The sequence below is a fragment of the Aedes albopictus genome, chromosome 3 (genome assembly GCF_035046485.1).
Source record: "Aedes albopictus strain Foshan chromosome 3, AalbF5, whole genome shotgun sequence".
In the NCBI taxonomy this organism is placed as follows: Eukaryota; Metazoa; Arthropoda; class Insecta; order Diptera; family Culicidae; genus Aedes; species Aedes albopictus.
Window position 1 is genome coordinate 230026932 of NC_085138.1, and position 13036 is coordinate 230039967.

The window sequence follows — 13036 nt, forward strand, 5'->3', positions numbered from 1 at the left end:
ATAGCAATAAACAACTATTATTAAGCTAGAAGGTTTTGTTTCAGATATAAATGTGAATTTATATCAAGACCATACACTAACTCAATGGGCAAAGTTTCGGTATATCAATTCATGTGATCAATTAGGATTTTTAATTAACTCTACGTACATATGTACAGATGGATAAATTATTAGCAAAGTTAGGAATAAATTCACAGCTCAGGTGAGATTTTAACTCACGTCCCTTATATACTAATGCTACACAAGTGCTTAACTGACTATTACTGTTGTTGTTATTATTGTTTTTTTTTTTTTTACTTAATCATTTATTTAAGGCTCATGCGCCATTTTGGCATAACGGAGCCGAATTCATTTGAAACTTTTTTTACAATTTCATACTTTTGACTTATTTGCTAGGTTAGTTTTGGGGAACCGTAAAACTCGCGGTTTGGTCGAGGTTAGGGAGAACAATAATGTTTTAGGAAGGGATGGGATGTTGGGGCTTATCGTTGACTCTCAGCAGCATGGGGTGGCGAAGTTGCTGCTAGTCAAACGTAGAGTGGACAAACAACCTGTAACGATACAAACAAACGGTTTTCGAGGGGACACGAAGTGGACAAGTGCGACAACAAGACGGGGGTATCAAACGAAGACTTCAGCTTGTTTCAAAAAGTCGTACACAAGCTTCATGTACTCAAGATCAAGTTTTCCCAACACATCTCTAATGTCTTCCTTTTCTGGTTTCCCTCGGGCCCTGAGGGATGCACATAAATCGGATCTGGCAATACCGTATTCGGGACATTCCCACACGACATGATTGATGTCTTGATAGCCTGCACCACAGCTACAACGATTGCTATCGGTGAGCCCTATTCGATAGAAATGTGATCCCAGAGAGTAGTGATTGGACATAAGTCGACACGTTATCTTGATAAAATCTCGACCCACATCCAACCCCTTGAACCACGCCGTCTTCGATACCTGTGGGAGAATTGAATGTAGCCACCTGCCCAATTCCCCTGCATCCCATTTTTGTTGCCAACTGGCCAAGGCATGCTGACGAGCAATCGAAAAAAATTCATTAAAGGCGATATGACGGTCATAAATATCGCCTTCCATAGCGCCCACCTTAGCGAGCGAGTCCGCTTTCTCATTACCCGGGATCGAGCAATGCGAAGGGACCCAAACCAAGGTGATATTATATGATTGATTCGATAAAGCACTCAAAATTGATCGTATTTCGCTTAGGAAATACGGGGAGTGCTTTACCGGCCTCATTGAACGAATAGCCTCAATTGAACTGAGGCTATCCGTGAAAATGAAATATTGATCAGAGGGAAGAGAGGCGATTCGCTCCAATGCATAGTGTATAGCCGCCAATTCTGCGACATATACTGAGCAAGGACTTCGAAGTTTATGGGCGGCGCTATGAATCTCATTAAATACACCAAATCCAGTGGAATCATTTGTTTTAGACCCGTCTGTGAAAAACTTTCTGTCGCAGCTTACATGACCAAACTTGCTTGCAAAAATTCTTGGAATGTGCTCCGATCGGAGCTGATCTGGGATTCCACGGATTTCTTCCTTCATGGTCAGATCAAAAACTATAGTGGAATCGGAGAAGTCTGGGAAGCAATCGCGGTTGAGAACATTCAAGGAAGGGTTAACCTCCAGAGTCATGTACGAGTAGTACACTGTCATAAATTTTGTTTGATGAAGTCGTTCGATTAGCTTTTCAAAATTTTCAATTACCAATGGATTCAGCACCTCACAGCGGATGAGGAACCTTAGCGACAATTCCACGAAACGATCTGATAAAGGGAGTACTGCTGCTAGTACCTCCAAACTCATTGTGTGCGTCGAGTTCATGCAGCCTAACGCGATCCGAAGACAACGATACTGGATACGCTCTAGCTTCAAGATGTGTGTTTTCGCGGCGGACTGAAAGCAAAAGCTACCGTATTCGAGAACCGACAGTATCGTTGTACGATAAAGCTTTATCAGATCTTCCGGGTGGGCTCCCCACCATGTTCCGGTGAGTGTACGCATGAAGTTGATTCGTTGTTGGCACTTCTGATACAGATAATTAATGTGCTTTCCCCAGGTGCCTTTAGAGTCGAACCAGACCCCTAGATACATATGCGAAAGAGCTTGAGTGAGTTCCTTACCCAAAAATTGAAGCTCTAGATCGGCTGGATCACGCTTCCTAGAAAAGACAACTAACTCAGTTTTCTCCGGAGAGAATTCGATACCCAGCTTTACAGCCCAAGCAGACAAATTGTCCAGAGTATCTTGCAATGGTCCTTGTAGATCTTCCGCCTTTGGTCCGGTGACAGAAACCACGGCGTCGTCCGCAAGCTGTCGTAGCGTGCAATTTTCCACGAGACATTCGTCGATATCTCTGACATAAAAGTTGTAAAGAAGGGGGCTTAAGCATGAGCCCTGGGGGAGACCCATATAACTAATTCGTGAAGTTGCCGAGGTTCCATGAGAGAAAAACATGTGCTTCTCAGACAACAAGTTGTACAAGTAGTTGTTTAAAATCGGAGAAAGCCCACATTCGTGGAGTTTGTCTGAAAGGACATCAACGCAAACTGCATCAAAAGCCCCCTTAATATCCAAAAATACTGAACCCATTTGATCTTTTTGAGCGTAGGCCAGTTGAATTTCTGTAGAAAGCAACGCCAGACAATCGCTCGTTCCCTTGCCTCTGCGAAAACCGAATTGAGTATCTGATAGAAGGCCGTTCGATTCAACCCATTTGTCGAGCCGATGGAGAATCATCTTCTCCAGCAGCTTCCGTAAACACGACAACATCGCAATAGGACGGTACGAGTTGTGATCCGACGCGGGCTTCCCGGGTTTTTGGATGGCAATAACTCTCACTCGTCTCCAGTCATCCGGAACAGTGTTGCTCTCCAAGAATAGATTGAATAAATTCAACAAGCGCCTCTTCGCGACGTCTGGGAGGCTTTTGAGCAAATTGAATTTTATTCTATCCATTCCTGGGGCAGAGTTGTTACATGACAGAAGCGCGAGTGAGAATTCTAGCATCGAAAAGGGTGAATCCATCGCACTCCTTTCGGGTGGATAACGACGAATATTCGCTTGAACTTGGACCGAATCCGGACAGACTTTCTTTGCGAAATCGAAAATCCATCGAGGCGAGCTTTCTCGATCCTCGTTAACCGATACCGCGTTGCGCATTCTCCTTCCGACTGTCCAGAGAGTCCGCATCGACGTCTCCCGCGATAAACCGTTGACGAAATTCCTCCAATAACCACGTTTCTTCGCCTTCACGAGGTTCGTGAATTTGTTGTCAAGGGAGGAATACCGCTCGTAGTTTTCCCGTGTGCCACGCTTCCGGTAGTTCTTGAACGCGGCAGATCTTTCGCGATAGGCTCCGGTACATTCTTCATCCCACCACAATGTGGGGGGTCTTCGCCGTATGGAAGTTCCCGGAACCGGTCTACGCTGCGCTTGAAGAGCACTATCGACGATTAACCCGGACAGGAATTGGTATTCTTCCTGTGGTGGAAGAACGTCAACTGACTGCTCGCCCTCGGAGACCAACTCGGCATATTTACCCCAGTCAATATGCTTCGTGAGGTCATACGCGATGTCGATCTGGCGAGCCTGACACGCATCATTGGTAACCGAAATTTTGATAGGCAGATGATCACTACCATGGGGATCCTGAATTACATTCCACGTGCAATCCAATGATAGTGAATTCGAACATATTGCGAGGTCTAACATACTTGGAGGATCTGGAGGTTTAATTCGCGTTGCTTCCCCGGAGTTCAAAATTGTCAAGTTGAAATAGTCACAGAGGTCGTATATCAAGGTGGCACGATTGTCGTCCTTGGAAGACCCCCAGGCTGTTCCGTGTGCGTTAAAATCTCCCAGGATCAACCATGGCGCCGGCATAGCACAGCATATAGCCGCAAGATCTCTTCGAGATACTTTTGTGCTGGGCGGTACATATACACTGGCTATGCTAAAACTTTTCCCTTGTATAGTAACATGACATGCAACTATTTCAGTGCCGTTCATCGGGGGGAAATCAATTCTATAAAAGGAATGGAGCTTTTTGATCCCCAAGATCACCCCTCCATATCCATCCCCTCGATCACGACGGACAATGTTAAAATCGTGGAAAGAGACATCTTTATCGGAAGTTAGCCATGTTTCACTTAGAGCAAATATATCACAACGTGTTCTGTGAACTAAAAATTTAAACGCATCCATATTTTTTATTAGGCTTCTACAATTCCACTGTAGTACTTCGATCATATCTCCGACCTCACTGGACAAATTAGCCATCGAAAGATATGAAAGATTCAAGAATCGGCCATCTTGAAGCTAAATGCTTCAGAAGAGTTTTCACGAAAGGAAGTGCCATATTTATCAAACTTCTAATAGTGGGTGAGACATTCAACGTTTCGAAGATGATATCCACTATCCCAGAAAGAGTCAATTTCCCGGATAGGTCGACTGGATTCGGTCGGCGTTCCTGATGACTTGTTTGTTGGCTTTCTGGGCGAAAAACTGGAGCAACTGGGGTTTTAGATGCACCCGGAAGTGACGGAAAATCTCCAGCCGAAAATTTAAAACCTGGAGGCGTTACCTTTTTGGTATTTCCGCCACTTCTTGATTTTACCAGAGGGGTTTGAAGAGTTGGTTGAGCAACAGGAACGTTTTGAGAAGCTCGCTGTTGCATGTGCCGTTTTGCGACAGCACGCTTCCTTTTCGTTCCTGTCTCAATTATAGTGTACTCTCCACCTCCCTCAGAGTCAGAACCTTGATCGTCATCTGGCAGAGATGCGAATATGTTATTGTTAGTTGGAGGTTGGGTAGGTGGTACAGCAGTCGAGGTGATATTTTTAAGCATTTCTGCATATGATCTCCTCGACCGCTGCTTCAAAGAGTTTATAGAACGTTTCTCCCGCTCTACGTACTTTGGACATGCACTTATATCATGAGGTGGCGTTTGGCCACATGTAGCACATTTTGGCCCCATATTGCAGGGGCCCTCAGCGTGTTGTTCTCCACACAAACCACAACGTGGTTTATTGCTGCAATAGAGTGCGGTGTGGCCCAACTGCCGGCACTTTTCACAGTGCATGACCTTCGGTTCGTAGAGACGAACAGGTAAACGAAGGAGCCCAACCACGAGAACGCTTGGTAGAGCCGAGCCGGGAAAGGTCACCCTAAAAGATTGTGACGGTTTTTTTGAGCCGTCGGGTTGTGCCTTATTCATTTGAACTGCATCAAGTACTGGAACCAGTGGGACGGCACGATTTTTAAACCCACCAGCTCCAGCCAAGATGGAGGCACGAGTCAAACTATCTTCAGTGACCACTCCATGGCACTCTATCTCGAGGCTAGGCAGGTAAGTTCTGTACTCCCTCGAAAACAGCTCATAGTTAGCAATCCTGTTCGCCTGGTCGCGGTCGCTTACAGTAACGCGCAATTTATCGCGACTTGGTGAGTCAACCTCAAGGATGCCTCGAAACGATTTCTCCAGATCTTTTGCGATTTGTAATTTGTTAAGTTTTTTTCCGTTCGGTTTGGGCCGAAAGAAAACCAGAAAGGGACCCTTAGATCCGGGTGGGTAAACTTTTGGACGGGGATTCGCCGGATTAGAAGAAGAATCAGAAGTAGAGGGGTATACTGGGGATTGGTTTAAATGAGATGGCAGACTATTCAGCGGATTTTGCTCTATTGGCCGTGTTTCGTTCACCAGCGTAACCATTGGAATATTCCCAGGATGAGCAGAAGCTGCTTGAGATACCAGGGAAGAAGTAGCTTTTCCATTTACTTCAGTATCCATGGTCTCTGGGTTCTGGGTTTGGACTATTGAGTCCGTGGACTGGCATGAAGCTGGCTCGTCATCAGATGAAAAAACGAATTCGGGCGAATCCCCGCCAGTATCATTTGTTTCCATGCGGTCCTATTTTTCTACCACAAGGAAACAAGGCACTAGTTGGACTACTCACACAACCTAACAATAATTAATACCTGATACCAATATCCAGAGGAAAATAACTAAAACTAGGTAGTTATACAAGATTTGAATAAAAAAAATAAAAAAAATGGTAATAATAATAATAATAATAATAAAGTAATAACAAGAAAAAAAATGTAACGAAAAAAAATATATAACGAAAAAAAAGAAAAAAAAAAGGTTGGCCGTATTTCTATGCCACACTAAATATTCTGTTATTTACTGTTTATCAAAATCAGCGAAAAAAAAAACGTGAATAATAAAAAAAATTGAAGAGAAAAAAAAAATTATAACTAGAAAAAAACCGTAAGTGCACCACTGTGCACGATAGCCTTCTGATAAGAGGGTAGAGGGGGGCAGTGCGGGCGAAAAGATAGCAAACGAATGTAATACCTACAGCATCCAATGTGAAATTATTCTGCGGGAGCTATTGCTTTGTGGTACCCTCACTGCTGCTGCGCTGCATATAGGTAGCTGTGGCACGGCAAAACAGCAAACAAAGCCGCCAGCCACAATGGAGATGATGATGGGCTTCGTTGGGTTGCTTGTCGACGTCGTCGTACTCAGCTGCGGCGATTGTTGGTGACGCTGCTGATATCCCAACTAATTTCGGGCCGGGCCAATTAATTGGAACCGGGGAAACAAACTGCTAGATATTCTAGCTTCTTCTCGCAATGCACGTTGTAATTCGCGATACGGTAGCAAAAAACCACAACGACAATGTGGGGAAAAAAGCTAAATATTAACGCGAACCGGAGCAAGAGCGATGATCGACTTCACCCTGCGAGTGCACGACTAGGAGTGTTATTATTGTTATTGTTATAAGGAAAATCGTATCTTTCCCCTAATCGCAAATTAAATGAATCCCACTTGTACATACAGGGCAAGGCCAAAATGTTTGGGACTTTTTTTCTCGCACAAAAAAATTCAACATGCTGTAACTTTTCATAGAGTGCATAAAAAATCTCAAATTTTGACTGTTTGTCAACCTATTATATGTGCATCATTGGTACCAATTTGGGCTCGATTGATTAATTTTTCGCGAAGTTAGAACCGTTCGGGTAAAACACTATTATTTAGACAACTCATTTTTGAGGTGTAATATCTCGGAAACCAGTGAACCGAATTGAATTAATTTTATCAACAATATATTGATACTTAATATATAAAATGTAATATTTTCTTACGGCGAATTGAATTATACCGGATTGAAATTTTAACCCATATAGAGGAAAATAAGTCAAATTTACAATACCACACAAAAATTACTTAATGTGTTCTTCCTTCAATCTAAATAGGCTCTAATATATCTGTTTGGAGATAACTTGAGAACAGAAGTGGAAAATTTTTGGATATCAACATTAAAATTTATTGACATTGATGTAGAAAAATACATTTTTTCGAGAAAAATCCAAAAAGTGTCAATCCATGATAACATTTACGTTTTAAAAATACCTATCTATATAAATAAAAATGGAATGGTGTTTGTATGTCACGAATAGGCTCGGGAACGGGTCAACGGATCTAAACCATTCTTTCAGTGTTTCATTCGTGCAGGGCTCCGACGTGTTCGTACGAAAAAATAATTGGGAAAATCGACCGGGAACGGACCGAAAAGAAAAAAGTTTGAAATTCCATTTGACGGGACATTTTTCTACAGTGCTACAACATGTCAAAAAACACAGTAGGAAAGCAGAACGACGTTTGCCGGGACAGCTAGTGTTTTAATAGTTTGTGAAGCATTTACATATTGTTGGTGTACGTTCAAAATTTCATTCAATTCGGTTCACTGGTTTACGAGATATGACACCTCAAAAATGAGTTGTCTGAAAAAAAGTGTTTTACCCGAACGGTTCTAACTTTGCGAAATATTAATCAATCGAGCCCAAATTTGTACCAAAGATGCACACATAATAGGTTGACAAATAGTCAAAATTTGGGATTTTTTGATGCGCTTTATGTAAAGTTATAGCTTGTTGAACTTTTTTGTGAGAGAGAAAGAAGTTGCCTATCCCAAACATTTTGGCCATCCCCTGTATGTACGAAGAGCGAGCGCAATTTATGTATTGTTCAAATATTTACCGGCTCTGAGTCATTTGGCCGAGTGTCATTTGGCTGAATGCCGCTTGGCCGAACGCCATTTTGCCGAAAGGGTCATTTGGCCGAACGCCATTTGGCTGAATGGCGTTTGGCTGAAGGAGAAATGGAGAACTTGACCCTCGAGCGATCGCGCTGTTGTATTTTGTACAACACGTTAAACAAATTTCGCTTTTTGTGTTCAGCATTGGCGTGGTGCTGGCAGTGGTGACCAACCGCGCGAGTTACGGAAGATTAAACGATCGTGCTACTGTTCTCCACGTCAGTAGAACTTGAAAAAATCACCTATGATCTAAAGGTACATCAAAGTCATATCTGAAACCAAGCCTTCCCAAATAATAGTTGTTTGTTGCTATATGTATTTTTCGGAAGCCATAAACAGATTGCGTCGTAATGGTAAAAGTAGATCTTGGAGTGGATGATTATTGAAGCACAGCGTGGAAATGTAAAATTAGCGCATGCACCAAAATCACTCTAACTTGGTTTCCCGCAAAAAAAGTTCGGTAGCATTCGAAAAAGAAGAGTCTAAACTAGCATCCTAGACCGGTTGCATGGGAAACCGAACAGCTACCAGAGGAGTGGAAGGAAGGGATAATTTGTCCCATCCACAAGAAAGGCGACAAGTTAATGTGTGAGAACTTTCGAGCGATCACCATTTTGAATGCCGCCTACAAAGTGCTATCCCAGATAATCTTCCGTCGTCTTTCACCTAAAGTAAATGAGTTCGTGGGTAACAAGCCGGTTTCATCGACGGCCGATCGACAACGGACCAGATTTCACCGTACGGCAAATCCTCCAGAAATGCCGTGAATACCAGGTCCCAACGCACCACCTGTTCATCGACTTCAAAGCGGCATACGACAGTATCGACCGCACAGAGCTATGGAAAATTATGGACGAGAACAGCTTTCCCGGGAAGCTGACTAGACTGATAAGAGCAACGATGGACGGTGTGCAGAACAGTGTAAGGATTTCGGGTGAACTATCCAGTTCATTCGAATCTCGAAGGGGACTACGACAAGGTGATGGACTTTCCTGCCTACTATTCAACATCGCCTTGGAAGGTGTTATGCGACGAGCCGGGCTCAACAGCCGGGGTACGATCTTCACGAAATCCAGCCAATTTGTCTGTTTTGCGGATGACATGGATATTATTGCCAGAACATTTGGAACGGTGGCAGAACAGTACACCCGCCTGAAACGTGTACACGGTAATGAATATTTATTCGGTACCGGACTGAACACAGAAAATTTAATGGTTTTCTTTGGTACATCGAGGTCTTGAAATTAGTCTATGGGGATACTTTCGAGGTGGTAGAAGAATTCGTCTATCTCGGTTCCTTGCTAACGGCTGACAATAACGTGAGCCGTGAAATACGAAGGCGCATCATCAGTGGAAGTCGTGCCTACTATGGGCTCCAGAAGAATCTGCGGTCAAAAAAGATTCACCCCCGCACCAAATGTAGCATGTAGAAGACGTTAATAAGACCGGTGGTTCTCTACGGACACGAGACATGGACGATGCTCGAGGAGGACCTGCAAGCACTCGGAGTTTTCGAGCGACGGGTGCTAAGGACGATCTTCGGCGGCGTACAGGAGAACGGTGTGTGGCGGAGAAGGATGAACCACGAGCTCGCTGCACTTTACGGCTAACCCAGCATCCAGAAAGTGGCCAAAGCCGGAAGGATACGATGGGCAGGGCATGTTGCAAGAATGCCGGACAACAACCCTGCAAAGTTGGTGTTTGCTAACCATCCGGTTGGTACAAGAAGGCGTGGAGCGCAGAGAGCACGATGGGCGGACCAGGTGGAGTGTGATCTGGCGAGTGTTGGGAGTGACCGGCGTTGGAGAGCTGCAGCTGCAAATCGAGTATTATGGCGGCAAATTGTTGATTCAGTATTATCATGAATTTGATGTTAACTAAATAAATGAAATGACCGGTGCATGTCGAATATGGTCGAATACTCCTACTTTTTGAACAAACAAAGTAAATGAACCGTAAAATTTGGATAAATATTGTAAAATTTATATTTTTACTTGAAATCATCGCAATTTGTGCATCAAATATGCAAACTTATGCGTTTTACTTGTTGGGCACATTTTTCACCATAAATCACATTATGTTTAATATTGGTTAAAATCAAGAATATTCCCTTATAAGAAGTTTCTCCATACAAAAAAAAATGATACAATTATGTTACAAATCGAAAAAATCAGTCGGTATACAATAAAACATAGCCCAAACAATCATACATATATGAAAATTGTTTAAAATAAGAAAATCAACTTTTTTTTACTTTTGTCGCGGAATTTCGATTTCTGGCCCATAGTGCGACCTTTATTTGAACAAAAACATTTAACAAGCACTGTAAAACTTCACTTTTCATTAATTTCTTTTGTTTTTTTTTTTTTTAATTTGAACAACAATGACAAAACTTACCCTTTCCACTTTTATGCATATCAGGATCACATTTTCTGATAAACGCAATATTATTCTACCTATGTTAATATCTTTACTAAAAATGTCAATCACAAACAGTTACATAACAAACACAACATTGTTTTCCTCATTTTGAATAACTTATTTCAGTTGTTAAGCAATACACGAATAAATTTCTACAGGTACTCTTCGATATAACGTGCAATTTGTTTTCTCTTTGTACGTTATACCGAAGTGTACGTTATATCAAAGCAGAGAAAAAAATAATATGCTAATATGTTGATGGATTCGACGTGAAATTAACCCCAAATAATGATTTCGGTGCAATTCACAAAACTAATAATGAAAAACATGAGTTTTCACAACAAAAGTCATTTCATTTTTTATGCTTCGATATAACGTACACTAATTTGTTTCCCCAATTTGCGCTAATTCTGGGTGAAAAGGCTAATGCTGTAACAAAACATTGATTCAAGTGATTACTTAGTTTATCTGGGAGTTATTACTGGAAAAAATGAAATTTTTAATGCTGTATCTTATATCGAAGCAAATGTACGTTATTATTATTATTATTAATATTTATTAAAGACACTTTACCACTTATGTGGCATTCGTGTCTGAAATGTACGTTACAGTGTCGGACAAAATAATAAGACCACCACCCTTTTTTCATACAAAATGGCCAAGTTTGACGATGTGATACTCGGTTTCTAGTGAACCGATTCGGCTGAAATTTTGACAGTCGCCATGAAATGACGTGAATTTTGATTTGTATTTAATTGATTGAGTTCTGTTCACTACATCAAAAGTTATGGATATGCGAAACGACAAAATAATAGGACCACTTTCAGATTGCCATTACCAAAGGATATATGTAAGTATCTGATACTTGATGACTGATAAACAAGTACTAAAATTAATTCAGACTCTAGTTTAATTTAAAAACACTTCACTAATACTTTACTTTTGCAAAAGAAAATAAAAAATGAATAACTCTTTTAAAGAAAAACTAGAAAGGACGAGCAAATTCCTTTTAATTCTACTACTGTGCTTATCTTCGGACAGATAGGCCTATTTCGTCTGTGACTTACAGACTTCTTCAGTGTCAAGTGCTCGACTGAAGAAAACCTCGCATTCGTTGTGGTATTTATACTAGGAGTGTATGTGTAGGTACGTGTGTGGGTAAAAGTGTAGGTATAAAAATGTAGGTACAAAATTGTAGGTACATATTTGTAAAAAAGGGGTGTATCTGCCTATTAGAAAACAGGGTGTCAATAAGATACCTAAAGCTAGGAAAATTCCTACCGATTTGGTAGGTAGTCAATTGGTGTTTGTTGTGTTATTTTTTCCCTGCCGATTTGGTAGGTAGTCAATTTGTGTTTTGTGTATTGTGTGTGTTAGGTAAAAATTTAAACAGCCACGTGTACCCATTGCCCTGATCCTTGTTAAGTAGTTTTTTATTGTTTTGTTTGTAAATTTCTAAACTTTCTGCAACATCAAGTTTCCATGGGTTTGTAATGTGTCGTAAGAGTTTAATATTTGAAGTATTCATAAAATGTCCTTCATTGAAAATATGATCAGCAACTTTAGATTTAAAATGATGAATGAGTCCCTTGTCTGTGTCTCTGTGTGCTTTTGATACTTCCGTTATGTGTTCTTTGAATCGTGTGTTGAGTGTGCGTTTTGTTTGTCCTATGTATATTTTGTCACAGTGATTACATGTTACTTTGTAAACACCAGATTTTGTTAAGTTGTCCAACGGGTCTTTCGTAGATCCTAAGAGAATTTGAAGTTGGTTAGCTTTGCTTGTGAAAACTAATTCAAAACCAAACTTTCTGAGAATTGGTCGGAGTTTTTTGGTGTCATTGTTGTAGTTCACAGTTATCCGTTTAAGTGTAGGTTCTGTCCGTGTCAGTGTAGTCAAAGAACGTCTGTATTGTTGTTGTGTCTTTTTGTTGATGATCTGTTGTATTGTTTGTTTTGTGTAACCGTTCAACTGTGCTGTTTCGAAAATGTAATTAAGTTCTTTCGTTTTTCCTGTTTCACTAAGTGGAAGTGTCTGCATTCGGTGTATCATGTGATTGAAGGATGCAATTTTGTGTTGATGTGAGTGATTTGATGAATTTGGAATAGTGCGTTGAGTGTGTGTCGGTAGTAGTAAACTAAAATTAAGGTTGTCATTTAAACTTGGGGACATTTTTATTTAATTAATCACAAATAACCATCATAAAAATTTGGTGCTAGAATTTTGTCGCACCGTATATCTGTTACTTTGAAAGTAGTGAACAGAACTCAACCAATTTAATACAAATCAAAATTCCCGTAATTTTATGTCGGCTGTCAAAATTTCAGCCAAATCGGTTTACTAGAAACCAAGTACCGTATCGTCAAACTTGGCCATTTTGTATGAAATAGGACCGGTGGTCTTATTATTTTGTCCGACACTGTATATCGAGAGTACCTTATATCGAATAGTACCTGTATTTATCTCACTCTTTGTTCTTTGTTCT

The 13036-nt window shown here is 41.1% G+C and overlaps 1 protein-coding gene across 3 annotated transcripts in view; it reads right to left on the bottom strand.

Moving 5' to 3' along the window:
• Nucleotides 1-13036, bottom strand: part of LOC109400448 (uncharacterized) — a 74896-nt gene that overhangs the window by 37227 nt on the left and 24633 nt on the right. The gene's annotated exons all lie outside the window — the stretch shown is intronic.